The sequence below is a fragment of the Giraffa tippelskirchi genome, chromosome 11, assembly GCF_054371585.1.
Source record: "Giraffa tippelskirchi isolate mGirTip1 chromosome 11, T2T-mGirTip1v1.2.pri, whole genome shotgun sequence".
NCBI lineage: Eukaryota > Metazoa > Chordata > Mammalia > Artiodactyla > Giraffidae > Giraffa > Giraffa tippelskirchi.
In genome coordinates, this window is record NC_137285.1 from 124,162,963 (window position 1) to 124,190,541 (window position 27,579).

Genomic DNA, 27,579 nt, shown 5'->3' on the forward strand with positions numbered 1-27,579 from the left:
CCGTTGTATTGTTGGAGGATGGGGTTACAGCCTGGGAAGCTCTCGCCATGCACACTGGTGTCCTTTCTCCAACCTGCTCTTTTCTGCTGTCTGGCTTCCCACCAGCTGCCTCAGTGGTGGTCTCATATGAGGAATAGCCTCTCCAAACACCCAGGTCATCCTCCACTCTTAACTGATTTTTCTGCCTGATTTTGCTGGGTGCAGAGGGTCCCAGTCCTTAGGGTCCCCCCAGTTTAGGATTTAATGGCAATGACCATTAAGTGCTGATAAATGTTAAACCATTTAACTGACTGTCCGGAGAGGGTGGGGGGAATCCCTGATTTGTAAACACTGCCAATAGCTGTGGTACAAATAATCCTACCAGGGCCAGCTTCAGACTGCCAGTGGGATGTTAGCCTCTTGGCAAAATGCCTGAAAATTTAGCAGTTGCCTCTTGTGAGCAGGTACAAGTTTCTCTAGCACACCACTGGATAACATGAATGGTTGGGGCTGTGGACTGTGCATCAGGGCAAGCCTCCTGGAGTGGCAGGACTTCCAAGAAGAGCACTTCATCAGAGAAGAACATGAAAGTGCAGGTGCCAGCTAGCTCTATCCTTTGGGCAAGAACAGGGCAAAACTGACTTCACTTTTAACTTCAAGAATAAGGATTATCTCTCTCTCCCTCTGGGAAAGCCCTTCCCTGATGGGCCCACTCTGCCTGCTTTCCCCACCCCACCTCCACCTACTGCCAATGACTTCACCCTTCCCACTCTGCCTCATAAAAACGGCACCCTCAGGGTTGCCCTATTTAGAGTCTAGCTCCAGGGCTCCCCCGTGTGACAGGGACCTGTCATGAGCCATGACCCAGACCATTACTCTGCATTGTGTATTGTGGGTGACTTGCCCAAAGTAGTGTGGAATGCTCACCTCCTGCATTCTAGGTTCTATACTTCTGTTAATATAGCCGGGATCCCTATGATTATCTTTGTGATGATCTCTTAGAGTCTGTCCTTGAACCCTTCTTGCAGGCCTGAGCCTATCTCTTTCCTACCGGCTGCTGCTCAGGCTGAACCCCATCTCAGTTTATAAGGAGCCTCTACCCAGGTGAGATGCTGTGCTAACCAGGAGTGTTGATGCTGAACTCTGACTCCCTCAGCCCTGCTCAGACCCAGAGGCAGGGAGTTATATGTCATGACTTTGGGGGCCCTTGAATGTGCATCTGCAGTTGGGGATGGGACTGTGTCCCATGGGCCCAAGTTACCCCGGTCCCCACTCCTTTCATGTCCTGCCCACTTACCCCTCCAGCAGCTGTCCTGAGACCCCAAGAACTGAGGACTCAGCCTGTGCAGCACATGGAGACCACACTATGGCCTAGCCTCAGGAAGCCTTCCTTGAAACCAGTGCCTGGAGATGTCTAAGGACACAGGACCTAGGGGACAGGAGGAGTTTACTCACCATCAAATCCTGTGGCCGACACTGGTGGGGTAGGGAATGGAGACCCTAAGGGAACCATGGACAGGCCCAGGGCCCCATCTCTGGACCCTGGTCAGACTGCCTGACCCCTTGTTATGGACATTGGGCCTTGCTGCTCAGTGCCCAGGGCACCCTCCTTGAGGGTGGGTTCCCGACCCTGTTGCCTTCTACTATTTTCAGCCCAAATAAGAGCAGGATTTTCCACTCCTGGCCCCATACCATTGTCCAGCAGTGACGTGGAGGGACCTGTCTGCTCTTAAAATATCTCCTCTTACTCTGTGGGCCTCCCTGCCCTTTCCCCACCTCCTCAGCCTGACATCACTTCCTGGGGCTGTTGACTCCGGAAGGCCACTGTGAAAGGGTGCAGCCCCTGATAGCCTCCAGGGACTATCAGCCCAGCTACAGACTCAAGGCCAGAGAGGGGCGGGGCCTTGCCCAAGGTCACCCGGCAGGTCAGCGTGGCGCCTGGATGTGCGCCAGGGGCTTGGGCCACCCCAGCTGCTCGCCCCCTTCAGTGCAGGTCAGTGCCTCTGTGGAAATCTTGCTGTCACCCCCCATCCCAGCTCTTCCCACCTCTGATGGAGCTGGGGAGCCGAAGGCAGGGACTTGGGGCACTGGGGCAGTGGGGGAACAGCTGGGGGAAGGAAACGCCTGCTGACTGGCCAGCAGCAGCTCAGCTCAGGGAGCTCCATGCAGCAGGGGCAGGGGCCTTGGCACATAGAGGTCTCTGCCCTGGGTCGCAGCTGTCCCGGGGCCCAGGAGGAACACTCTGACCCTCCAAAGGCTAGGAAAGGCCCTGGGTAACATGCCCTTCAGACACAACTACTCCAATCTTGGCAGGTCAGGCCACCAAACCTACCCCTCTACCATCACCCTTGTCATGGAAGATTTGGGTGGATGTCAGAGTCAGGCACCTAAAGAAGGGAACTGAGGTATTGACCTATGTCCCAGGCACCAGGCAGGGCCCTCTCACATCCATTGTAATATTTCTTCACCACCACCATGTGAGATAGACAGTATTGTTCCCAAGTAGCAAATGAGGGAACAGGCTCTGAGAGATGAGGACTTGCTCCAGGTTATACAGGCAGTAAATGGGTGAGTCAAGACTGAGTTCACATCCATCCGATGCCCTGAGTATTTCCCTTTCCAGTATCTCCTGCCACTTGCAGTCCTTGTGGGGCAGGAGAGTTTGTAAGCAACCATTCAACCTTCATGTGATTCAGGATGAGAGAGGCGCTCCAGTGAGGATGGAGTTAAGAGCACCAATTCTCTGCCCAGACCACCTGCATTTGAGTGTCTCCACTTTCTTCAGCTGTGGCATCTTGGGCAAATCACTGAATCTTGCAGCCCCTCTGTTTTCTCATTTCTAGGAGACACTACCTCTCACGTAGGGCATTGGGAGGCCTAATCAATACACATGAAGCACTGAGAACAGAGGCTGGAACATAAGCATTTACACATTGGGCACTGTGCCACAGGGATATGGAGGCGAACCAGCTGGCCCCTGCCCTCGTGGAGTTGACATAATTTAATATGTAACCACACTGGGATAAGTGATTTGAAGGAAAGGACTGTGTGTCCGGCCAGAGAACAATAGAGTGTCCCCTGTGGGCGAGGCTTCCTCAGGATGTGGGGGAAGGGAGCAGGCCCATCCTGGGGTGAGGTGTGGGACCACCCTCTGCCCTGCCTGGCACTGAGTGGCACTCAGGCTCATGAGCTGGTGTATGTTTACAGAACCTTGTCCTGGTGATGGGCTGTGGAAGGGCTTTAGGGAAAAGTGACCACGGGAAGGGGATGAACGGATGCCCTTGGTCTTTCAGAGGGCTCCCACCCATCCATGGAAACAAGACTTGGCTATTTCTTCCTGACTGGTGGTACCCACCAGGGCGCTGCAGCCACTCCTTGGTTTATCCAAGAGTCAGAGACCCAGGGCTGGAGGACCAACCTGGAGCTGGGCCATAGCAAGCAACGGATGGGCAGTTTTTGCTGTGTGATCTGAGTCCATGTGCCTGCCCTCTCTGGGTCACTCTGTAGAGCCTGGAGACCCTGCCTCCCACACACCAGCTCTCCCTAATGTAGGGCAACAGCAGCCAAGATTTTTCATCAAAGACACAGCTAACAGCTGCTCCCCCAGGCACTGCTAGGACCCATGAGCCCTCAGTCCTGAGAACTAGAGTGGGGCAGTGGGTCTCCCCTGGCATCAAGTGAGCAGAAAGGTGAAGTGACTCCACTGGTACCACACGGTGCCTTGGAGTAGAGCCAGCTGAATGTCAGATGCTTCTGCCTCCTGTGGGGTGAGGCTGGAACTTGGCCAGAAGTGACTGGGGTGACAGGTGAGGGATGCGTTTGCCTTCCCCATGGGTATGTGCTTGAGGTGGAGGGAGTGAGGGTGAGGGAAATGAGCCTCAGAAACCAAACTCATCCTCCTCTGCTCTGATGTGCCATGTGACATGGTGAATCCCCTTTTCCTCTCTGGATCTCAGTTTCCAGTTTCCCCATATGCAATGGCCTTGCCTCTGCCCATGGACCCCTCAGTGGCCCAAGCCCTTTCGTGAGGGCTTGCCCCTGTCTTGGCTCCAAGTCAGCCAGGTGTCCAGTCCCAGCCCTGTGCTAGCCAGGAACAGTGGACCAGACCATGCCAGCTCCCAGGGGCTCACGTGTGACTATTTTCAGCCCTTTAAGTCAGAAAAGGATTTTTCATTTCCAGCACAATGGCTGCCCTACACCATTGTCCAGCACTGACCAGGGCGTCTGCCTGCCTCAAAATATCTCCCCTGCATCTACCCTCTAGGCCTCCCTGCCCTGCTCCTCACCTTTCAAACTTGACATCACTTCCTGGGGCTGTTACTCCCAAACGCCACTGCGAAACAGCATGTGAGTCTCCTAGGAGACATGACCAATTAGAATCAGTTTTTCCTCTTGGCAGGGACCCCAGGGATGATTTGGCTGCATGGAGGGACTGGAGACCTAGAGAGGGCTGTGCCTTGCCTGAGGCCAAGCAGTGGTCAGTGCGGAGACTACACATGAGACCAGAGCTCTCTGGCTTCTTCTGCTGCCTCAGCTGCCTTCATCAGTGCTGGTCTGTACCCCCTGGGAGGATCGCTCACCTTGGAAGGCCTGGGGCAGGCATCCTGGGGAGAAGTCTGATTGGTGTGGGTGGGAGGGGGGTGTATCTTGGCTCCTGACCTGGGAGCTCCCCATTCACTTCTGTTTGTACCAACTGTGGCTTTAGTGTGTGCTGAACTCAAAGTTACCTGGTAACAGCTTCAGGGAAAGGAAGAAGCCAGGGGACACAGTGAAGCTGAGGCAGGAAGAGCAGGGTTCTGGCCCAGTTTACCCACCATCAGCTCTGTAATCGCAAACTCAGTTTCTTCATCTGTAAAATGGAACTGATTGTACCTCCTTTCCCAGTTTACTGAACAGTGAGCATGCGGTAAGGCACAAACACACAACTTTTGTTTTTCTCGCATCAATGCTCTTTGCTCAGTAATGTCTAACTTCCCTTTCCATCCATGAACTGCATATTTGGCAAACTCCAAAACTTTGAGTCACTTTTGGGTAACAACTAAAGTTCAGTCCAGTTTAAAGTTCCAGTTGCCTACTGAATTTACTGCTCCCTCCTCCGCTTCTCCAGTACTGGCAGGACCCTGTTCCCCGTCCTTGGGGTGCCCCTCTCCTCTGGGGCAAGGTGAGGAGGAAAGGGGCTAGTGGATCATCTCCAGGACTGCCACAGCCCTCTCTTGCTGTCCTTGCTTCTCTGGCCCTGACAACCTGACATCAGTGCCCCTCTGCAGAGTCCCCCAGACACCAGACCACACTTTTTTTTGCCAGGCTCTTTTAAAAAAATATTTATTTATTTAAATTGGAGGATAACTACTTTACAATATTGTGATGGCTTTGCCATACATTAACATGACTCGGCCATAGGTATACATGTGTCTCCCATCCTGAACTCCCTTCCACCTCCCTCCCCACCCCATCCCTCCAGGTTGTCACAGAGCACTGGCCCTGGGTGCCCTGCCTTATGCATTGAACTTGCTCTGCAGACCACACTTTTGTAAGTCTCTTCACTCAACTATCCCAGAGTGACCAATTTGTGCCCCATCTTTCCTGCTGAGACTCTGAACTGATATGCCCCAGACTCTCTCAGTGATTTTCCTAGAGCATCTTTTGCCTGGCCTGGGAGGTGGGAAAGCCCTTGTCCAGCCCCCTCCCTGCTCCCACTCTGTTGTGAACTCACAACTGCAGAGATGTCAGGTGTTGAGCTTGTAGAGTCAAGAGAGGAGGTGGTAGGGAGCTGTGGTAGTAAACTGAAAAGGTATCTAACCCCAGTTGTTTCCAGGTTTCTTTAGTGGGTGGGTATTCTACCCCTCTGTGTCCTCAGATTTATGTCCTGGAGCCAAATTCCAAATCAGCAGCCACATGAAAAGTCCCACTTCATTGTGGGATTAAACTGTTAGACCAGCCTTTGTGACCAAATCAATTGCAAAATGTGAGAGAGGAAATTAAAAGTCATCACACAGCCTGTGCTAGTGTGTGTGTGTGTTCACATCTGTGTTGAGGGAGAAGGCTTAGGGGGAGGGGCAGTCCCGGCAGGTACCACGTAGATACCTGGAGTAGAAAGGCCACAGGTGGATGACCAACCTGTGGGAGAAAGAGAAGGACCAGGAGGGGCTGCCAGGAGGTCAGACTAAAACCAGGACATGGAAGTAGGCCGGCTTGGGGATGGCAGGAAAAGATGGGAGCAGGCAGAGGAGGACCCAGCTGCCAGCTCTATGGATCCCCTTTCCTTCAGTTTCCCTCCTTCCTCACTCCCCATTTCCCTCTGCCTTTTCCTCCAAGTCCCTGGTATCCCTGGAAGGAAAGGAAAGCAAATGGAGCTGTGCAGAGCTTCAGACCTATCCCTTCAATCTGAGCGCTTCAATCTCAGCTCCCTTGCCTGGCTGTGCTTAGTCCACTCTGGGTCTTGAGTTCATGGATGCTGCCCTGCTGCCCCCTGGTGGTCAGATCTGGCAGCAGCAGCAGAAAGAAAGCTGAGGTCCAGACCCTTGCCAGTGGAGTGAAGAGAAGAAAAGGACCCTCTTGCTGGCAGCCAGGTTGCTGGGGTGTGCAAGATGGAGATAGGACTGAGAACTGAAACTGGGAGCACAGTTTACAAAACATATCCTGACTTACAAAACAGGTAACCGTTCCTGACCAAGCCGTGATGTCCATCTCAGATTAAACTCACATTTGTGAACACCTGTGTATTTAGAGCAGCGGTCTCCAAACTTTTTTCTACCAGGGACTGGTTTCATGAAAGACAATTTTCCATGGACCAGGAGTGGGGGATGATTTGGGGATGATTCAAGTGCATTAAATTTATTGTGCCCTTTATTTCTATTATTATTACTTTCACTCCACCTCAGATCATCAGGCATTGGAGGTTGGGGACTTCTGACTTAGACCCACATGTTCCAAGAGAAAACCACAAACTGATTTAATAGTAATTCTCCTGTGTCCTCAACATAGGATCTCTGACTGTTCCAGCAACTTCCTGTTTTGAAAATTCTGACCAGTCTCTGCCAAAGACAATTCTTTGACTCTCTTCAGCCCCCACAACCTTATAAGCACCCCTTCCTTAACTCTTCCCCTTGGAGACACCCCACAGAATCCCCTGATGGGAAGTCTTCGCTGCGGCAAGTAATAAGCCAAGCCTTGTTGGTTCCAGGTGTGTTCCTGATGGTGGAGATTGATCAGCAATGACAAAAGGTTGCTGCCGTTGTGGGTGAGTTTCAGCTCTTCATTGCAGGTGACATTTCAGCTCTCCATTCCAGCCCACCCGCCCCCATGGGCTCTCAGGGACTCCCCACTGTCTCGCTGTTCAATCCTGCCGACTATGCCAGTTGCCCATTGTACCTCACTGTTCGCTGAACCCAGGGTAGGCAAGGCATGAGCTAGGAAGAAGCTGGAAGAAGATGCAAGGCGTTGTAGGAACTGCAGACATTCTTTATTCACCATGGCAAAGCAGATGTGCTTTACCCTCTAATGGCAGACATAGCAGCAACAATGACTACGTAACTCAACTCAATGCAACTGAACTTGACTGGGCCACAGAGGCAGTTCAGGTGGTACTTATATAGGATATAGTGCATGTAAAGTTACATAATCATTATTTACAAAACATGGGGCAAAAGCAAGAAGCCGTGGGGCGAGAGAGCCTGACCACTGCCACCTTGGCTAATTTGCTCTTTCCTTACACCCACCTGGAGCCCCACAGCCCCTGGTGGATCCATCATGCTGCACTCTGGCACCAGGACAAAGCTCAGCACTGTGGGGTATTTTATTCCCTCAGAAAGGCTTATGACTGGCTGCTGGTTTTGTAAAGGGAAGAATGAGGGGCAGGGACTTCCCTGGTGGTCCAGTGGTTAAGACTTTCCCTTCCAATGCAGTGGGTATGAGTTTGATTCCTGGTTGGGGAGCTAAGATCCTACATGCCTTGCAGCCAAAAAAAACAAAACATAAAACAGAAGCAATATTGTAACAAATTCAATAAAGACTGGAAAAAAAAATGGCCCTCATTAAAAGAAAAAACAAACTTTAAAAAAAAAAAAGATGAGAGGCAGACACTGCTGCCCCGTCCTCAGGGCCCCTCTGAGGCCCAGTGGCCCAGCATGGGGTTTCAAAGGTGCTGACTTGGCCCTCATTGGTTCTGCAAGGAGCAGGGTTCCCCAAGGGCAACTCTGTGATGTCCTCTGGTCGTGGTTATCCCTTTGACATCCTACTTACCTTCAGAGAGGCCCCAGATGGTGTCCCCACCTTCACTGGCTGCCAGGAAGACACCCAAACCCTGGGTCTGAGGACAACAGCTGAGTGTTGGGGAACAGGGCTAGAGAGGCCCTCCCCAAGGCTTGCAGAGCTGGGTGGGGGTGGTGCTTAGGCCTTGAGAGCCAGCCCCTGCCCCCAAATCTGGTCTGGGAGCTCTTCTGAAGGGAAGCCATAATCTTCTCCCCACTCTGAAGCTGGGGCCTCTGAAAGGATCTGTCCCCCCACAAGGGTCCCCTCTGCACCTCCTTCACACCCCAACATCATTTGCCTCCTCCCCCACCTCGAGAGATGGAGAGATGACTCCCTCCTAGGTAACCCCTGTTCCTGGAGGAGAGACTCCTCACAGGAACCCTGTCTCCCCCAGCTTGGCCATAGGGGCACATGGCACACCTATCCGCAGCCCAGGGCAGCCATGGAAGGTGTGCCCGTGACCCCAAGCTGGCTATTCTCCAGGCTGGCACCCCCAGCTCCCTCCCCTGTCCTGTTCCAGGCCTCCACCCCTACCCAAAGCTCTGGTTCCTCTGTATGCCCCCCAGAAGTCCTTGCCTCCTCATGAGGCAGCCTCCACAACTGGACTCCATCCCTTGGGAGATGTGACTGAGCTCAGCTGCCTCTCCTGGCACCCCCATGTTACTGCTCTGGCAGAAGTTCGGGTTCACTCACCACCCATGAGATGCCTATAATTTGGATCCCGCTGGCATCTAGTAGGTAAGATGCATCTGATTGTCAGTAATGAGGGGGGCCCGAGGCACCTGGGAATGAAGTGGGAAGCACCAGGTGGGGGGGAGCTGTCTCAGCCAGCCCTCCGGGATCCACCCCCTCGTCCTCACCGTAGACCCACACACCTTGTCCACAAGCTTTCACTCCATCTAAACCAACCCAGAGCCCTCATCCATGAGGCACAGAAACACATAAACCTTGGAGACTTATATTTGAATCTGAACTCTGCCTCTTGTCAGTCAGATGACCTTGAGCATCTCAGGTTCCATGTCATTAAAAAAAAAAGGGGGGGGAATCACACTTACTTCACATTTTGTTTGTATTGTCTGATTCTTCCTGAAAGCTCTCAGAGGACAGGGGTCTTTGTCTAGTTTGGTCACTGCTTTACCTCCAGTGTCCAAAACAGTGCCTAGTACATAGTAGGTGCACAATTACTCAATGAGTGAATGAGATTCATAGTGAGGAATAAATAAGATAAACCATGTAATGGTTTTGTTGAACATCTAGGATCAGTGGGTACTCATTATATAATTCCTTTCCTTTACAAAGCAAGTCAAATTAATCATTTCATGTAAGTCTCACAAGGGCCCTTGAAGGAAGAAACCTTATTATTGTTTTTAACACGTTTATTGAGATATAAATAACATATAAAATTGATGCTTTTGAGTAGTGGTGCTGAGAGTTCCTTGGACAGAAGGGGATCAAACCAGTCAGTCCTAAAGGAAATCAGCCCTAAATATTCATTGGTGAAGCTGAAGCTCCAATACTTTGGCCACCTGATGCAAAGAGCTGACTCATTGGAAGAGACCCTGATGCTGGAAAAGACAAAAGGCAAAAGGAGAAGGGGGCAGCAGAGGATGAGAGAGTTAGACAGCATTACCATTTCAATGAACATGAATTTGAACAAACTCCAGGAAATAGTGGAGGACAGAGGAACCTGGCATGCTACAGTCTATGAGAATGCAGAGTCAGTCATGACTTAGCAATTGAACAACAAAAACAAAAATAACATAGTGGTAAAAAACCCACCTGCCCATACAGGAGACATGAGAGATGAGGGTTTGATGCCTGGGTTGAGAAATCCCCTGGAGGAGGGCACAGCAACCCACTCCAGTATTCTTGCCTGGAGAATCCCATGGACAGGGGAACCTGGCAGGCCACAGTCCATAGGATCACAAGGAGTCAAACATGACTGAATCGATGCAGCACATAAAGTTTACCCATTTAAAATATACAATTCAATAGTTTTTAATATATTTACAGAGTTGTGCAAGTATCACCCCCATTAATTTTAGAAAAATTTCATTGCCACCAAAAAGAAGCCCTGTACCATGAACAGTCAACTCCCCATTTTCCCCAGATCTGCCCCCTCCCCACTCATGGACCTAGGCAAACACAACTTCCTTTCTCTATAGATTAGCCTAATCTGGACCTTTCATGTAAATGGAATCACACAGTATGTAGCCTTTTGTGCCTGGCTTCTTTTACTTAGCATTATATTTTCAAGGTTCATTCATGTTGCAGCACAGAGCAGTACTGTATTCCCAGTAATGCTTCATGTGTATGGCTTTGCCACATTTTGTCTGAGGAACCTTATTATTATTGATTATTCATTATTTATTCAACAAATATTTACCAAGAGTCTACTATGTTCCAGGTACTGCTGGAAACCATCAGTAAATGAAAAGAAGATCCTTTTCTCTAGGAGCTTTTACCCTAGTAGGGTGAGAGAGACAAAAAGAGCTGATATCATAAAGCATAAATTCCATGATGTGTTAGGAGGTGACAGTGCTATGAGCAAAACAGCAGAACAGGAAGAGAGATTAGGAAGACAGGGAGGATGTGATGTTAAGTAGGGTGCTCAGGTGAAACCTCACAATAGGCTAAAAAGAGAGCGTTTGAACAGACTTGAAGGAGCTGTGGGTGTTAACTGAGGGGTTATCTGCATTAAGAGCCTTCCAGCTGGAGGGAATAGTGAGTGCAAAGGTGTGGCTGTGCAGGAGGCTGGTGTTCAGGGTGAAGATAGAAGAAACGAAGCGGGGGCCATAGACTGGGGGAATCTGGTAGGACAGTAAGTAAGGTTGGAAAGCCACGGCAGGTAGAGGTATGGAGAATAAACTATAGTGGGGTGAGGATGGGAGCAGCCAGAGCTAGAAGGAGCCAATGTAGGAATCCAAGCAAGAGAACATGAGGATTAGGACCAGATGGTAGCAATTGAGGTGGTGAGAAATGGACCGACGCCAGATGTATTTTGCAGGAAGAGTCAGAAGGATCCCTAACAGTTTTTTCCTGCAGGATTTGGCGGACAGTGAAACCAAGATTCAGAGAAGGCCTAGCAAGGTGCCATGCAGCTGGTCAGAGGGTAGAAGAGTGGAGGATGGAGCTGGGGTGGCCGGAAGTTTCCCGGTCTAGGGCAGAGTGGGAGAAAGGCTTCTGGGGCAGAAGGTCACAAACCAGCCACAAGGTAGCTGGGCACTGATTTGATCAATGACTTTCTTCCTCTTCCCCTGAGTTCCCCTGTGATGGCCTTTTAATTGGGTCTATTTGTTCCAAGGCCGTGGGTTCAGCAGATGCCAGTATTTGCCTGTTATTAAGCAGATTAGGAAATGGCACTGGGTCCTGGGCAGCCAGAAATGTCAGGGCAGCTGCACAGGGTCCCTGAGGAGTGACTGCAGGCCCTTGATGCGCTGTGAAAACATGCCAGGCAGCTTGCCTCTGCCCACACCACCCCCCTGTGTGCAGCATCCCTGCCCCTGCCTTGCTTACCTGGTAAACGCTTCCTCCTCCTCCTCCAAGCTTTGTGGACTGCCATCCCTGCCCTCACTGACTCATCTCTCTGGGCAGAGACCTCACATGTGTGCCAAGGAGGGATGACTCCGACAGAGGACATATGTGGTCCACGTTGGGGTCGTCAGGAAAGAGGGAGCACATACAACACCCATGCAGCAGGGACATCACAGTCCTGCTGAAGTGAAAGAGACTTTTCTCTTTCCCCTAGTTCTTGCTCAGGAGGAGTGGTAGGGGTGGGGTTGGAAGGAGGGGCAGGGAAAGAAGGAGGAGAGGAATTAATGTTAAATTCACAAAATGAAAACAAGCCGGAAACGTAAACTTGACCGGAGAAAAAGAAAACTGTCCCATGGCAATAACAAATTCAGGCTGTTAAAATTGTTTACTTCTATTTTAGACGTTATCTACTGATTTCCTCTGTGAAGTTCTCTTCCCTCATCCTCCCATTGCAACTTTGGGATAAATTAATACTCAATGCTTACATTTTTATGACTTTGAAAGTATTGTTCGCAGTTAACATCTAACAGTGTTCCAAGATTACGTTTTCTTTCTTGCCTAACTTTCTGTTTTTCCTGGAATTAATAATTGCCTTACTCTACACAGCTAAGAGGGACATGTTCTAAGGACAAAGAGAATTATAAAGTAATTTTAAACAGTGTTGGTTATCATATCATGAGTGCCTGTTGAAACATGGCTCATCTGAATTGAGATGTGTTGCAGGTGTAAAACACACACTGGATTTTGAAGACTTGGTACAATAAAAAGAGGCAAAATATCTCATTAATTTTTCGTATTGGTTACCTGTTGAAATGATAATAAAATTAATGTTCCTAAAATCAGTTTCATTTATTTCTGATTACTTTTTAAATGTAGTTACTTGAAAATGTTAAACTATACCTGTGCCTTGCATTATATTTCCGTTGGACAGGTCTAGGCAGTTGTCAATGGCCATGAGTCCCCCACACATAGTCTCATAGTACCTGAACCCACTGACTAATATTAGCATCACAAAAAATGAGAAGGCGATCAGTCATTATGTCTTGCTAATGTGGTGCAATAGAAAGTACATACCACCACATGTGAATTTCTGCTAAAAAAAAATTGATCCTGAATCTGATCAAACTGATTTAGCTATCAGTTTTCAGGAAATACAGGTTACAGAAGAACATGTTAAATGACAGTTGGGGGATGCAATTAGCCAGATCCAGAATTTGAGGACTTTTACAGAATAAACGACCTGCTTCTTTACTTTAAAAATGGGGGAAAACAGCAGATGAGTAAATATAGGAATCAAGTTGAAGCTAAGGTCTCGTCTCTACTCACTGCTACAAAAGTGTGGGACCCAAATCCCTAAATGCCCAGAAGCCATCTCGAAAGGGCAGAAAATCAGAAACAGAGAAGAGACTGGACCACATTTTGTTTTTTCCCACTCTTCTATGTTGAACCTCTCCCCAAAAATATGTTGAAGTCCTAACACCCAGTAGCTCAGAATGGTATTTAATGAAGAAAGGATCTTTAAAGAGACAATTAAGGTAAAATGAGGTCATTGAGATGCCCCTAATCTAGTATGACTGGTGTCCTTACAAGGAAAGGATATTCAGATACAGACACAAACAGAGGGAGGGTGGTATGAAAACACAGGAAGAAGATGGCCATCTACAGGCCAAGGAACCAATCCTGCTGTCACCTTGACCTTGGACTTCAAGCCTCTGTAATGGTAGGGAATTCATTTCTGAAGTTTAAGCCGCTCAATCTGTGGTATTTTGTTAGAGCAGCCCTAGCAAACCTTTTATTGTGGATGTGGGAATCATCCCATTTTTTAGAGTTTGATAGGGAGGTGCATTTTCTTTGCACGTATCTCCCCATATGGGAATGCCTGTTGACATGACTTCTTAGAGCCTGAACTTACCCTGGCTGGGTTAACAAGTTGTCACCATGGTGGAGAACCTGGCCCTAATTACTCTACCCAAGTTCTTACCTTTATACCCCATAGCTGTATTTTCTCTTCAATACAGCACTTCATGGATTTCTGTTGTCATTGACGTTGATGACTTCTGTATCAAAGAACATCATCTCCTGTGTTGGGTGAATGACTCAGCTAACTTTCTTTCTCTTCATTGTCATCTCTATATACAATATGTTGATGATAATAATAATAATATTCTGTGTCTGCTTTGTGACTATATGTAATCCAGGATTGTATAAGGCACCACATCCCGGGGCTTCCCAGGTGGCTCAGTGGTAAAGAATCCACCTGCCAATGCAGAAGATGCAGGAGACGCAGGTTTGATCCCTGGGTCAGGAAGATCCCCTGGAAGAGAAAACGGCAACCCACTCCAGTGTTCTTGCCTAGAAAATCCCATGGACAGAGGAGCCTGGTGGGCTACAGTCCATAGGGTTGCCAAGAGTCAGATATGACTAAATGATTGAGCACACATACACCACATCTCATCAGATGTGTTCAGAGTTGAGGTTTGGCTTTGTGCAAGCACGCGTGTGTGTGTGTGCAAGTATGAGATGGAATTTGTAGAGCCACTGCCCACACAGGGCAAAAGCTTAAGCCAACCTTCTGCAAGGTCAGTGTTACCAGCCACTGTCTATATGACAGCTTCTTGGTTCCTTAAATATCTTGTACCAGCACATATGTCAATAAGGACATGGTGGTTTTCATTGAAGTGGACATTGCTATCAAGATACCTAGACTTCATTTCTTTTCATTTGCATCCAATTTGCTGAAGGCAAAGCAAAACCCTGTGATAACCTGCCTCTCTCACATCAAGACTATTTCTCTTCTTCGGGTCAGTAGCATTCTGTATCTTAAACATTCTCCAGAGTCTCTGAACCAGGGTTAGTGAGCTGGTGAGTTTTCCATTCCAATGTGGGGGTCCATGATGAACTCCCTATTTAAAGCCCGAGGAAAAAGGAAAATGCTGGTTAAGATCCAGGAAAAGCAATGACAATATGAGGAGATTCAGGATTTTATTTTCCTGGTGTTTTTTCATGGCGGAATTCTGTCTCTATGTCCATTCTATAGATGGAGAATTGTTCAGTCTTCTAAGAGACTCACTTCATCACTTTCCTCATAGTTAATTTTGGTTCGTGCTTTGCTTTCTTATCTCCTGTAGCATCTGGTGTACAGTTTTGGCCAAGTGTAGTTGTTTAACACTAGACATTACATTACTTTGTCTCCTGCTCTTTTCTTTCTTAAAAAATCTTTTATTTATTTATTTATTCGTTTAATTTTATTTTTAGCTGGGCTGAGTCTTCGTTGCTGCGTGCAAGGTTTCTTTAGTCGTGGTGTACAGGCCTCTGACTGCAGTGGCTTCTCTTACTGCCAAGCACGGGCTCTAGGATATGTGCACTTCAGTAGTTATGGTGCATGGGCTTAGCTGCCCCGTAGCATGTGGGATCTTCCCGGACCAGGGTTCGAACCGTGTCCCCTTCATTGGCAGGCAGATTCTTAACCACTGGACCACCAGGGACTCCCTCCTGCTCTTTTCTAAATCCATACACTATCAGTCCATAAGCCTCCTGAAGAAAAGTTGAACACCATGATTGCTTCCCTAAACCCAGAAGTGCCAACTCTTTCTTTGGAAGGGTTCCCTTTCTTGTCGGTTCTGTTACTGGAAAAGCCAGCAGGATTCCAATGAAATGCCTCTCTTCCAACCTGCAAAGGAGCTCAAGGTGGATCTAAACCCTCCTGATCATGCCTTCTTGTTATCTTTGCTTTTGTTCCTCTGGCCTTTCTCATCCATTTCTGAGAGTGGCAACATCTAAGAGCTTCTGCCAGTCAGGTCTTCAAATGGTGGCAGATGGGAGTGTCTCCACACAAACACGCTCTTCACACTTCCCTCTCCAGGAAATCAGGGCTTTTTCCTTTGAAATTCAAATTACATCCCCTTATTCTCAAACTTTAGAGGAAAAAAATAACTGGAAAGAACAACTTTGTCCTTTCTATATGACAATTTTCAATAAATACAGCATCACTCAGTATTTTTCTGATCTGAAATTGCCAGAAGCCAAGGTCAGCATTGTGTATGTCGAGACAATCAAACTCTAGATAATATAGAAGACACACAACAACACCACCACTTTGGTGCTATTAATGCTAAAAACATCAGTAATACAGGATGATTAGAGACCTAGATATGTGCTCAGGACCTCAGTTCCATTGGAGGGTGGTTGAGAGTATAAACATTGTGCACAATGTTACCCAAAATGGCATAAAATTTTCTGGGAAAAAAAACCAAACAGTTTTCCTTGTAAAATTTGTCATTTGTCATTTAAAATCAGTGCACATAAAATTGGACGGACTATTCCTTTTCAATTTTACAATAAAGCTTAACATGGAAAAACTCAACTGAACACTGACAATAATAACTGTAGAAAAAGTATGTGAGTTGACTTAAACTTTGTCTCACCAGTAAGATTATAAGCATCATTAGGGCAAAAGTCATTTCCTATACTTCCTTCCATTTTCCAATGCTTCTCCCCTATTTAGTTCATATGGCTGACATATGGAGTGTTCAAGAAATGCCAGTTGAATTGGAATATCTTCTTCTGTTATTTACATAAAACAATATATATATTTTTTTATAAATTTATTTATTTTAGTTGGGGGCTAATTACTTTACAATATTGTAATAGTTTTTGCCATACATTGGCATGAATCAGCCATGGGTTTACATGTGTTCCCCTTCCTTGACCCCCCACCCACATCCCTCCCCATCCCATCCCTCTGGGTCATCCCATTGCCCCGGCCCTGAGCCCTTGTCTCATGCATCGAACATGGAATGGTGTTCTGTTTCACATATGATAATATACATGTTTCAATGCTATTCTCCCAGAACGTCCCACCCTCACCTTCTCCCTCAGAGTCCATAAAATTGTTCTATGCATCTGTGTCTCTTATTCTGTCTTGCATATAGGGTTATCGTTACCATCTTTCAAATTCCATATATATGCATTAGTATACTGTATTGTTTTTCTTTCTGGCTTACTTCACTCTGTATAATGGGCTCCAGTTTCATCCATCTCAGGAGAACGGATTCAAATGTATTTTTTTAATGGCTGAGTAATATTCCATTGTGTATATGTACCACAGCTTCCTTATCCATTCGTCTGCTGATGGACATCTAGGTTGCTTCCATGTCCTGGCTATTGTAAACAGTGCTGCGATGAACATTGGGGTACACGCGTCTCTTTCAATTCTGGTTTCCTCGGTGTATATGCCCAGCAGTGGGATTGCTGGGTCATATGGCAGTTCTATTCCCAGTTTTTTAAGGAATCTCCACACTGTTCTCCATAGTGGCTGTACTAGTTTGCATTCCCACCAACAGTGTAAGAGGGTTCCCTTTTCTCCACACCCTCTCCAGCATTTATTGCTTGTAGACTTTTGGATAGCAGCCATTCTGACTGGTGTGAAATGGCACCTCATTGTGGTTTTGATTTGCATTTCTCTAATAATGAGTGATGTTGAGCATCTTTTCATGTGTTTGTTAGCCATCTGTATGTCTTCTTTGGAGAAATGTCTGTTTAGTTCTTTGGCCCATTTTTTGATTGGGTCGTTTATTTTTCTGGAATTCAGCTGCAGAAGTTGCTTGTATATTTTTGAGATTAATTGTTTGTCTGTTGCTTCGTTTGCTATTATTTTCTCCCATTCTGAAGGCTGTCTTTTCACCTTGCTTATAGTTTCCTTTGTTGTGCAAAAGCTTTTAATTTTAATTAGGTCCCATTTGTTTATTTTTGCTTTTATTTCCAAGATTCTGGGAGGTGGGTCATGGAGGATCCTGCTGTGATTTATGTCGGAGAGTGTTTTGCCTATATTTTCCTCTAGGAGTTTTATAGTTTCTGGTCTTACGTTTAGATCTTTAATCCATTTTGAGTTTATTTTTGTGTATGGTGTTAGGAAGTGTTCTAGTTTCATTCTTTTACAAGTGGTTGACCAGTTTTCCCAGCACCACTTGTTAAAGAGATTGTCTTTTCTCCATTGTATATTCTTGCCTCCTTTGTCGAAGATAAGGTGTCCATATGTGCGTGGGTTTATCTCTGGGCTTTCTATTTTGTTCCATTGATCTATATTTCTATCTTTGTGCCAATACCATACTGTCTTGATGACTGTGGCTTTGTAGTAGAGCCTGAAGTCAGGCAGGTTGATTCCTCCAGTTCCATTCTTCTTCCTCAAGATTGCTTTGGCTATTCGAGGTTTCTTATATTTCCATACAAATTGTGAGATGATTTGTTCTAGTTCTGTGAAAAATACCATTGGTAGCTTGATAGGGATTGCATTGAATCTATAGATTGCTTTGGGTAGTATACTCATTTTCACTATATTAATTCTTCCAATCCATGAACAGGGTATATTTCTCCATCTGTTTGTGTCCTCTTTGATTTCTTTCATCAGTGTTTTATAGTTTTCTATATATAAGTCTTTTGTTTCTTTAGGTAGATATATTCCTAAGTATTTTATTCTTTTTGTTGCAATGGTGAATGGTATTGTTTCCTTAATTTCTCTTTCTGTTTTCTCATTATTGGAGTATAGGAATGCAAGGGATTTCTGTGTGTTAATTTTATATCCTGCAACTTTACTATATTCATTGATTAACTCTAGTAATTTTCTAGTAGAGTCTTTAGGGTTTTCTATGTAGAGGATCATGTCATCTGCAAACAGTGAGAGTTTTACTTCTTCTTTTCCTATCTGTATTCCTTTTATTTCTTTTTCAGCTCTGATTGCTGTGGCCAAAACTTCCAAAACTATGTTGAATAGTAGTGGTGAAAGTGGGCATCCTTGCCTTGTTCCTGACTTTAGGGGAAATGCTTTCAATTTTTCACCATTGAGGATAATGTTTGCTGTGGGTTTGTCATATATAGCTTTTATTATGTTGAGGTATGTTCCTTCTATTCCTGCTTTCTGGAGGGTTTTTATCATAAATGGATGCTGAATTTTGTCAAAGGCTTTTTCTGCATCTATTGAGATAACCATATGTTTTTTTTCTTTCAATTTGTTAATGTGGTGTATTACATTGATTGATTTGCGGATGTTAAAAAAACCTTGCATTCCTGGGATAAAGCCCACTTGGTCAAGAAAGTTTTTTATTAACTACTCTGTGGTAGGCACAGTGCTCAGAGTTTTACATAACTTACCTCACTTAATCGTCAAACCACTTAAGAGAACAGAATTATTTTATCCCTCCTTCTATGAGTCACCAGCCCTCTGAGCAGCAAAGGTGTGGCTTTGTTTTGCATTTTCGGAGGTTTCTGCTATCAGGCCCCTGTGTTCTAGTTTCAGTTCTTTTCCTTACATCAGACAAGAGCATTGCCCTCTCTAAGCCTCAGCTTCCTCTTCTGAGAAACGAGAGTAACCACCTGTACTAGATAAGACTTAAGCTGATTAATATGTTAATTTTTGCAAAACTACTTAGAAAACAGTAAATCCCTCTACAAAATTCTGCTTATAAAAATTTTCTATTTTTCTCGATAATAAGATACTATCAAGTCCCACCATTTGGAACAACTTTATTAAATGTGACATCTTGATTTAAGAAAGTGATATTTTTTTAATTTAATTTTCTATTAAAGAAAGCATTCACTCAGTTCAAACAAAACACATATTGAAAGGTAAACAGTGAAGAGTCTCTCTCATTAATTCTACAAAAAACCCCATTCATGGTTTTATCACCTTTCCAGATAACTGTGTGCATACATAAATCCTAAAAGCTGCGTTCTTTTTTCTTACAAAAGGCTACACATTCATACACATAAAACTGGCTTCTTTTGCAGATTTCCTAAAAGTCATTTTACACCAGCAAACAAAAAGCTTCTTTATTCTGTTTATAGTCATAATTTATTTAACCAGTTCCCTGCGAATAGACATTTAGGTCATTTCCAATCTTTGGATATTGAATTTGTTGATTTTTAAAGAGCTGAAATGAATGAAAACATCAATTTTTTCTTCATTAGGAAGTTTAAATTATTTAACCAAACAATAAAATCTGGCTGTACCTCAGATTCAACATGCTTAGTTGCTTTAGTCGTGTCCAACTCTTTGTGACCCGATGGACTGTAGCCTGCCAGGCTCCTGTGTGCATGAAATTTCTCAGGCAGGAATACTGGGAATGGTACACATTCAACAAGTCTGATTTGAAAGGAATGGGGATCTGTGGGTATCCAGTGAAAGATCTGACCCCTGATCTGAAGTTTCCACTCTCGTGTAATTTGGCTTCTTGCTGCTCATTTTGATTTTGTTACCCCCTGATCCCTCTGCAGCAGGCAGTGTTGTGGGGTCAATGAGCTTCCAGATGTAGTTTGAGCAGCAGACCTCTGTGAACTGTCAGCTTTATCACAGGCACTGTGCTCCTTTTAATTCCAGCCAACTTCTCAATCAGGAGCAGCTCTGGTGGGCATGGTAGGAGGGAGCCAGACTGAAAAGAAAACAGCCCCAGTCTTGCCTCGGAAGTCCTGAGTTCTAGTTCTGACCAACATTTCCTAGATGTATAACCTAAAGCAAGTCATATAGTCTTTCTGAACCTCAGTTTCCTCATCTGTAAAATGGGACTAATCAGAGTATCTATTCAGACTCCATGTACAAATGAAGCATGAAAATGTTCGTAAAGCCCTTAGTATGATGCTAGCTCATAGCACACATTAAAAAAAAGCTAACATTTGTATTAACACATATATGTGGAATCTAGAAAAATGGTACAGATGAACCTATTTGCAGGGCAGGAATAGGGATGCAGATATAGAGAAAAGATATGGACATGATGTGGGGAAGGGGAAGGTGGGACGAATTGGGGGCATAGCCTTGACAGATATATACTACCATGTGTTAAAATAGATAGCTAGTGGGAAGCTACTGTATAGCACAAATAAATAAAACTATAGCATGTTTTATTAGTAGATCTTGGAAGGGTGAGCAGGACTCATGAAGAGGACAAGGAAAGGAACAGCATTCCAAGAGGGCAAACAACATGCATAAACAGAATCTACAAACTGTGACCATGGTAGGGAGACAGAGAGGGGATTGTTGAGGAAATTTTGTAGTTGAGGAAACTAAGACCAAGAAAAGAGCAATGAATCACCCCCCACCTCCCATCAATGTACATGAAGGCAGGGGGGGATTCAAAACCCTGAGGGTGGACTGCCAGGGCTAAAATTCCTGGGTCATGAAATTGTGGATTAATACCAGGTTGGGCAGCTGGAATGTGGTAGGAATGTGAAAGGGGAAACTTCTGGAAGTGGTGGCCCTTTTCAGGACATCAGTTGCCTATGGACACTGGATGGACAGAACAAAAAGGAGCAGCATGGGAAGGGGTTGGGGAGTCTTGGGACCATGGTTAGGGCTGAAAGAGCAGCACTGGCCTTGGGAGGAGGCTGCAGGCACATCAAAACTGGGGGCTGACAGGAGCAGGGTAGTCTCGAAGTCACTGGAAATGCTAGACATAGCTCGTTAACTCTGGGTCTCACTGGACGCCTGCCAGCTGCTAAGGCTTCTGAGGCCACGGACAGAGGCTGGGAGAGGGAGGAGGAACAGGGAGAAGAAGAGAAGGAGGCAAGTGTGCTGGCAGACCCGGTTTAACGAAGGGCTCTCTGACCTCTGCTGGAGCCGGGGGGATGAGGCCTGGCTCCTGGGCCCTGCTCTGAGCCTGCAGCCATCTCCTTGCTTCTCCCAAACCTGTCTGCTCTTGGCCTCAGTGACACCACACTACTCCACTGCACACCTCACTCTTCTGGCTGCTCCTCCTCAGTCTTACCTGCGGGCATCTCTTCTTCCCTCCTTTAACTAATGGCTTCAGCCCAAACCCTCCTCTTGATCTCCTCTCTCCCATTAAGCAAATTCACCTGTCCTATGGCCCAGAGAACTGAACATTAAATTGGTATGTTTCCCAGATCTGTGTCTCCAGCTCCCTGCCAACCCTGGGGATGATGGGATGTTATTTTATTAAAGAGCCACCAAGTTTCTCTGACTTGATTTGTTTGTGCTGATCAAACCACTTGGCTAAGCCGATCGGATAGACACTTCCAGTGGCTGGAGCACAGTCTCCACCGAAATCAGGTGAGGGTCTTCATACCATCTGGGGGCAGTGAATGGATCAGACAAGAAAGGCTGAGGGCTGAGGACAGGGGATAGAATGGTGGGGAGAAGTCAGGGCCATCAAGGTAACCCCCACTGTCCAATTTCAACACAGATTCCCCTCCTCTACCCACCTTGGAGAAACAGGGCTCAGCCTACTGGGAGTAAATGGAGCTCCCTTTGCCTGTAGCAGATGCTGGAGCAGGTCCCTGCTCATGACCCCCAGCATTCACTAGTCCCTACACCCCTGCATCTTCTTGCCGAGAGTGCCTGGGACTCTGCTTAGGGGCCTTCTCTGGCCATTTGGAGCACACTTGGCCAGAAGTGTCAGAACATTTGGAGACCAGCCTTTAATCAATGAGAGACTTCCCTGGTGGCTCAGAGGTTAAAGCATCTGCCTCCAATGCGGGAGACCTGGGTTCGATCCCTGGGTCGGGAAGATCCCCTGGAGAAGGAAATGGCAAACCACTCCAGTATTCTTGCCTGGAGAATCCCATGGATGGAGGAGCCTGGTAGGCTACAGTCCATGGGGTCGCAAAGAGTCGGACACGACTGAGCGACTTCCCTTCCTTTAATCAATGACAGCCAGAGTCGATTGGTAAATGCTCTGGGTTTCTTGCCCCTTCTGTGGGACATCTCTGAGGCAGGTTCTTGCCACCTCCTGGAGGTTCCCAATGGGATTACCCCCCAGTGATAATCTGCTCATTGATCAGTGTTGGGCTGCACCTCACAGGCCTAAAAAGGCCTGTGCTCTCCCAGCTTCAAGACCGAAGAAAGAGTCCAGAGTCAGTAACAGAGATATCAGTGGTTTAATGGATGGGGAAGCACACACATCTGAAACAAGGTCTTAGAGCAACGGTGGTAGCAGTCTTCCCTCCCAGGGGGTAGATGGAGAGATTGCCAATTATGGGGGAAACTGACATTGGGTTGGCTCATTGGTTATCAAGGAAACCAGCAGAGGGGCATGCTCCTCAATACCCCTTTGATAAGAACAATCACTAGCTGGAGCCTGGGGCAAGCATGTAGAAAGTTTACTCATGTGAGTAAGATGTAGGTGAAGCAAGCACTGGTAAGGCAGGAGATGTACAAAGAACAAGGGAACAGCCACCTTGAGTGGCCTGACCATACAACCACCCTGAATTGGCTTCTTTCCTTTCCCAGGCCCTTATATTGATGCTTTCAGGATCAACTCAGAAATTAACACTTACACTTGAATTCTTGCCGCAAGATTGGCTTCTAGGGGAACCCAAACCAAGATACTCCCTCTGTCTTCCTCACAGTCACAACTAATCTGCCTAAATCCTGCTGATTCTACCTGCTAAAAAGTCCTCACAATCCCCTTTCTAATCAGCCCCTCACCTAACACCCCTCTTCCACCCCCACCACCTTGGTCACCTGCCTGGACTACTGGCCCTCACTTGTCCCCGGCCTCCTCTCCTGCCCTTCCTCACAGCGGCTGGGTCAAGTGAACTTTCTAAGACATGACTGATTATGCCCTTCCCCTACTTATACCCTTCCATGGCTCCTATCACCCTGAGGGTAAACCAAGCTTCTGAGCGACATTCATGGCCCTGCAAGACCTGATCCCTTCCCCATCTTCAGCCTTGTCTGGCCCACTCTTCCCTTCCACTGGACCCTCCAACAGGACTGAGCCGCACAAGGGTCTCAGAATAGGCCATGTTCTCTCTCACCTCCCCCTTTGCAGCAACTCTTTGCACGCTGCCCCTGCCCTTGATTTCATGCAGGTGACTCTAGTTATTCTCAAACACCAGCTTAGGACTTGTACTCTGACTTCCCTGTGCCCCTTGTCTCCGGGCTGGGTCAGGGGTCTCTCTGAGCTCCTATGCCTCAGTGCATGTCTCTGCATCCCAGTGCCCCCCACAACCTGGCTTACCCCTCTCCACACCAAACACTTCTTGAGGGCACTAGCCACGGACAATTCATGTTTGTATCCCCAGTCCCCTGACCATGCTGGGCACACACCAAGGGTCAGAGAAGAAATGAATGATAATGATGACACTAAATCCCCAAAGAGACCTATATTCATTCCTTCATTTAGTTATTTATAGAGCACTGTACCAAGTATAGAGAAAACAGGGCTGGTGAACAACGGACACAGTGCCTGTTCTGGAAGATCTCTGCTGACGAGGGAGTGTGTGGAGAGAGACATCAGGCTGGAGTGATCGGGTGTATCGGAGGCCAACACTGGGGCCTTGAGAGCCAGAGGAGGCCCTAGGCTCTGTCTGATGGGGTGAGGGACAGAGAAGCCTTCTGAGAGGAGGTGCTTCCACTCTGTGCTGGCCCTGTTCACCGTCTGTCTTTGCAGAGCATGCAGCAGGTGGTGGGGAGTCAGGAGAGAAGCAGAGTTTAATTAATGTGTCCCCTACAATCTCATCTCCTTCTTCCCATCAAAGCTGACCTCTACCCAGTTGATCATTCCCATTCATATCTTTATACATGAATATAGTATTATTTTGCATGTTTTAAAGCTTTATGCTCATAGTATCATACTGTGTGTATCTTTCCATATACTTCTTTTTTCAGTCTGATTATACTTGTGAGGTTTAGCTTTCTTGATATGTTGCCCTAGTTCATTCATTTCCTCTATTGTATAGTATTCCATTACATGTGTATACAGGTATTCTCTTTTTATCAGAACACAGCCCATTCCTAACAGTAAATCTGTGGATAGTGAAAGCTCATGCATGCATATGCATGCATGTGTTCAGTCATGTCCGAGTCTTTGCAACCCCATGGACTGTAGCCCAACAGGCTCCTCTGTCCAGGGGATTTTCCAGGCAAGAATACTGAAGTGGGTTGTCATTTTCTTCTCCAGAGGAACCTTCCAGACCCAGGGATCAAACTCACATCTCCTGCATTGCAGGTGGTTTCTTTACCACTGAGCCATCATGGAAGCCCAGTGAAAGCTCCTATTACAGAATTTTAGTTGGGAAAAATAATAGTATGTTGCCAGCTCATCTGTAAACTTCAACTAATTTTATCCCCAAATCACTGAAATTCTTTAAAACAGTGAGTGATCACCAATGATCATTTGGTGAATGATTCCTTTATACTGCACAGTATAAAGGAAGCTGTGTTGTCCAATATGGTATCTACTAGCCACATGAGACTATTTACATGTAAATGAAGTTAAAAATTTCAGGTCCTCGGTTGTACTCGACACACTTCAAGTGCTCAGTAGCCACATACAGCTGAAGGCTATCATATCCTATTGGACAGCAGATATGGGATATTTCCATCATTGCATAAAGTCCTAAAATATTTAAAACACTGATTGATTCATTATCTGACACTGAATGAGCTTTTTGTGTTCGTCTTCTCACACATAGGACAGTTCCTATGAGTGACAGAGGGGGATGTATGCCTGCCCAAGGGCTTCCTAGGTTGCACTAGTGGTAGAGAACCCGCCTTCCAATTCAGGAGATATAAGAGACCTGGGTTCAGTCCCTGGTTTGGGAAGATCCCTTGGAGAAGAAAATGGCAAGCCACTCCAGTATTCTTGCCTGGAGAATCCCATGGACAGAGGAGTCTGGCAGGCTACAGTTCTTAGGGTTGCAAAGAGTCAGACATGACTGAAGCAACTTACCATGCACGCACAAATGCATGGCCAAGCTTACAACTTTCACATGTTCAGCCCTCTCAATGAGCTTTATTACTTCCACGTTTTCTTCTAATGAGTGGGCTTTCTTCAGCCTCTCAGACTCAGGCTTCCCACTTTCTTAGAAGACAGTTTTGCTTAACAATGAGGGGAAGATTGTCACAATTACATACCAAATAAGTTTAAGGAACTTGAGCATGACGTGCGAGCCTAGCCTACCCAAACAGCTGAGTTACCACCACAGCTCACTTCATATCATCTCACCCAGGCTCGTGCTGGGGAACACCTGCAGGTTTCAGCCAGGTTTTCTACTAGTTAAAAGTTTTAAAAGTCACGGTAGGAATTATCAGGAGAGTGAGTTCAGATAGCAAAGGACACTTGAATAAAAATGTATTTTTCCATTCTCTTATTGATAGATACTTAGATTGTTCCGAATGTTTTGCTTTAGATACAATGCTGTGATGTACATTTTTCTACACCTGCCAGAGTTTCTCCAGGTTATTTATGTTGGAGTGCAATGATTCAATCTTAGACCATGTGCATCTTCAGCTACTAGATATTGACAAATTGTTCCTCACCTTGTATGTTTGATTTCTAGTCCCAACAACGGTACATAAGAGTTCCTGTCTCTCCACACCCTCAACAAATTTGGTATTATCGAACTCTTTAATTTTTTTCTAGTCTGATGTGTGTGAAATGGTATTTCATTGTGGTTTTAATGGAATTTTTCCTGGTTGATTGTGAGGTTGAGTATGTTTTCATTTGTGTTGGCCATGCCTGCTTTCTCTTCTGTGAAATGTTTGCCCATGTTTTTTGCTCATTTTTCTGTTAGATTGTTTGGTTTCTTCTTATTGGTATATAGGAGCTATTTATATGTGCTGAATAATAATCCTTCATTATATTTTGCAATACTTTCTCTCAGTCTATGGTCTTTTTTTTTAATTTAAGTATTTTGGATTAATAGAACTTCTAAATTTTTATTACACTTGAGTTTATTGATTTTTTCCTTTATGATTTTTTTTCTTTCTTGTTGTTGCTTTTGTTTAAGAAAGCCTCCTTATTCTGGAGTAGCCATGGCGGCTAACGCTACCACTAACCCGTCGCAGCTGCTTCCTCTAGAGCTTGTGGACGAGTGTATAGGATCAGGAATTCACATTGTGATGAAAAGTGATAAGGAGATTGTTGGCACACTTCTGGGATTTGATGACTTTGTCAATATGGTATTGGAAGATGTCACTGAATTTGAAATCACACCAGAAGGAAGAAGAATTACTAAATTAGATCAAATTCTGCTAAATGGAAATAATATAACAATGCTGATTCCTGGATGAGAAGGACCTGAAGTATGAATGGATTTCCTTGACTTATGCTAGGTTCTGTTTTGTTTTATAATGACAACAAAATTTTTTTTTTAACCTTTTAATGTTTGTATTCTGTGAAGCCAAGTTTCCTGTTAAAGGGAAATGCTTTGAAGATGCATTGTAAATGCCCATCTTTGTAAGTTAATCATGATTATATTGGGAAAAGAACAGTTTGTTCTTTGAAGACAAATAAATGTGTTTTTGTTAAAAAAAAAAAATAAGGAAGCCTCTTTAATCCTGGCACATAGTAGGAATTCAATAAACGTTTGTTGAATACCAGCTGTAATGGGAACTGAAAGGGCAGGCTGTCTTGTCCAGGTGTTGCAGGTGTTGGGCTGACAGTGTTGTCATGAAGATAGGGTATGGGGGAGATTATTGTAGAGAAGAGAGCACTTCAGTCATCAGAGGGGAGAAGTCCAGGGAGCAGTAGGTCTGAGGTGCAGGAGAATGGCTGGGCTGGAGGTGGGAGCTGCGAATGTCCAGCACACAGAGGTTGTTCGAGGAGAACCACTGTCCTGCCCCAGGGAGAATGTGCTCAGTGAGCAGAGAAGATGAGGATGGGGTAGAGCCCTGGGAGGAGTCTGGGAAGCAGGAGGAGAAGGGTGCTGTGGGGACCACACAAGGAGTTTTTGACAGTATCCGTGCAGTGACTTCGTATGCACTCCTTCAGGGGCATGGAGGTCACTGGGTCCTTAGAGGGGCCATTAGGGGGATGCTCTGGGAGCAGAGATTAGGCAAATGGGCTGAGGACTGCAGAGGAG

The 27,579-nt window shown here is 46.1% G+C and overlaps 1 long non-coding RNA gene and 1 pseudogene across 2 annotated transcripts; both read left to right on the plus strand.

The window, feature by feature from the left end:
- Positions 1–2: 2 nt before the first annotated feature.
- LOC145525784 (uncharacterized) lies at positions 3–12,245 on the plus strand. The gene is made up of 7 exons (XR_014068399.1): positions 3–154; positions 444–575; positions 1,008–1,083; positions 4,379–4,531; positions 6,295–6,634; positions 7,163–7,219; positions 8,796–12,245. It is a non-coding gene; the product is annotated as an uncharacterized LOC145525784 (long non-coding RNA).
- A 14,276-nt stretch (positions 12,246–26,521) lies between these two features.
- On the plus strand, positions 26,522–27,036 carry LOC145525783 (U6 snRNA-associated Sm-like protein LSm5 pseudogene; annotated as a pseudogene). Its single transcript, XR_014068398.1, has one exon. The product of XR_014068398.1 is annotated as a U6 snRNA-associated Sm-like protein LSm5 pseudogene (transcript).
- The last annotated feature ends 543 nt before the right edge of the window (positions 27,037–27,579 follow it).